At 37.3% G+C, this 2,690-nt stretch overlaps 1 pseudogene; it reads left to right on the top strand.

Annotated features, from left to right (window-relative positions):
- Positions 1 to 1,015: 1,015 nt before the first annotated feature.
- On the top strand, positions 1,016 to 2,414 carry LOC143534883 (putative carboxylesterase 18 pseudogene; annotated as a pseudogene).
- The last annotated feature ends 276 nt before the right edge of the window (positions 2,415 to 2,690 follow it).

The raw sequence follows: 2,690 nt of genomic DNA, 5'->3' as shown, positions 1-2,690 counted from the left end.
AATCTAATTAGAGCATTTGCCTTTTGCTTCAACTAATAAGAACCCTACTTAAGATAAAAATAGCGATAACAAACCGCAAATGGGTCACAAAAATGAATCTTCCTACTCATAAAATTACCTAAATTAGCGACTAAATCAGCATGCTATTTTTACATATGAATTGAAAATTAAGGGAATACAAGAACATTTAACATTTTTACCTATATTTAACATTGGACAAAATAACTCAATTTGTTAAATATTGGAATCCAACTAGCCTTTATATTATTTAATAACCGTAACGGCATTATTAGTTATTGGCACAAGAGCTTTGTAAGCAACTAGTTATGACTTATCTTTCTTTGCAATTGCCAAAATGTGATTTGTCACTTATACATATATCAGAAGTTGAATACTAGGTTTAATTTAAAAGAACCCATCATAGTTGAAAGCCGAGCGCCAAGTTGAAATATATTATCGTCATTTGAAAAACACTACTGAAGACAATATTTGGTGAAAGTTTATTTAATTTGAAAGAAATAATTCAACTTGGCCATGGTTTCCAACCATCCTCTTTCGTGACAGTTGCCCATCTACATTTGTCAATATTAATTTTCATTTATTTAGTACACAATGTTTGCCATTTGTAAAACTAAAACGTTGAAAGTTTTTTTAAAAAAGTGACGGCTTATCTGAAATAAAAAGTGACGGACAAACATTCAATGTAAAACAAGTTAACGAAGGGGAAAATCATGAATAGAGCCTTTTATTTTTGACAAAACTAAAAAGTTGTAATAGACATTAGTTATTGACTGAAGATGAATTTTTTAATTCAACTAGACCCTGACCATGACCAACCTTTTTGGTGTGAACATGCAGGTGAAGGTTTCATTTGACTGAAATATTGAAATATTCAAAGATGGTGTGATATAACGTCGCATATTTTGCAGTATAAATAGAGTTGATGTGTTTAGCATTTGTCACACAACCTGAATTTTGAATACGTACCTCTCTGATCACAAAAGTCTTTCAATTAATTATGGAATCATCAGCAGCAGCGGAAACTCCGAAATCTCAGCTATCCTTGCCCTTGAGAACACGAATTGTACTATCGGCAATAGACCTTGCAATCGACCCACTTCTCCGGGATGACGGCACGGTGCCCCGCGGTCTTCTCAATCTCGTGGACTTTCAGATCCCGGCATTGTCCATACCCGTCAACAGTGTCAAGACACACGATGTCATGGTGGATCCAACTCGCAATCTCTGGTTCCGTGTATTTGTCCTGGTTCCGTGTATTTGTCCCCACGCAATACGCTGAAGAAGATCTCCCGGTGATGGTGTACTTTCACGGCGGTGGATATATTTTCCTCTCCCCGGATGTGGCGATATTAGACTATGTGGGCCGCAAGTTCGCGAGCGAATTGCGTGCCATTGTTGTTTCTGTCGACTACCGTCTTGCACCAGAGAACCAACACCCTTCCCAACATGACGATGGGTTTGATGTGCTGAAATTTCTGGACAATGAAGATAACCGGTCAAAATGGCTGCCGGAGAATGCCAGCATTTCACGGTGCTTTATCGTCGGTGATAGCGCTGGCGGACACCTAGCTCATCATATGACTCTAAGAGCCTCCCAATTCAAATTCCCGCAACTCCAGGTACGAGTTAACTATATATATGTATACATATGCTACTGGATTCATGCATTATTATCCGTATATAAACATATCTAATTTCCTAGTTTGAAAAATCAACAACTTCGTATCTTTCTAATTGAAGCGTCGTACACACGTAAGTTGTATTTTGTAAGAAATTAAGAAGAAATGAGTGATCTAAAATCCAACAACAAATACCACCCGCATGATTGCTGATGAACAGTATGATGGCTTGTAGGTAATTGGGCTAGTGGCGATCCAACCGTTTCTCGGCGGGGAGGAGCGAACAGATTCTGAAATACGGATGGATGGATCAGTACCTCTCGTGACAATGAAGGGACCGATTGGTTTTGGAACGCGTTCATGCCCCTAGGTGAACCCTTCAACCGAGACCATCCTATCATCAATGTTACCGGGCCCAATGCCGTGGACATATCCAAAATGGATTTTCCCGCGACAATGGTGGTCGCGGCTGGGTTTGATACCCTCCGGGACCGACATATAAGGTACTACCAGTGGCTCAAGAAGTCCGGGAAGGAAGCGTACTTGATTGACTACCCAAACACATTTCATGAGTTCTTTCTCTTCTCGGAGTTGCCAGAATCCGATCAACTTATGTTAGATACGAAGGACTTCATTAACAAGGTCTTAAATAAGGTATTGACGAAAAGCCTCCAAACACTAAATATTTTGTTTCTGTTAATTTGTTCATGTATTTCATAATATTCATTTCACATGCTCAATTATCCTTTGTATATTGCTTGCTTTCAGGTTTAGAAGATTTACATTGACATGGGGTTTATGAAAAGACTAATAATATTATGAACTTTTATTCATTTGTATGTTATTTCCTTTGATTATCTTTTCATTTTTTAAATAAACACAAGTAGCTTTTATGCTAAAATATTTGTAAATATGTAGTATCATATTTACCTTCTTCTTCTATGCATTTGAGTTAATGTATATTGTACGTAACTGAATTATAAACGCTCTTTAATCCTCCATTGTATTAGTATTATTTACATGCTGGTTTTTTTATTTTGTTTTATTATG

This window comes from Bidens hawaiensis, unplaced genomic scaffold, assembly GCF_021521415.1.
Source record: "Bidens hawaiensis isolate Kalapana, Puna unplaced genomic scaffold, B.hawaiensis_p1.1 tig00000760_1, whole genome shotgun sequence".
NCBI lineage: Eukaryota > Viridiplantae > Streptophyta > Magnoliopsida > Asterales > Asteraceae > Bidens > Bidens hawaiensis.
This window is presented reverse-complemented; position numbering and strand designations above follow the sequence as displayed.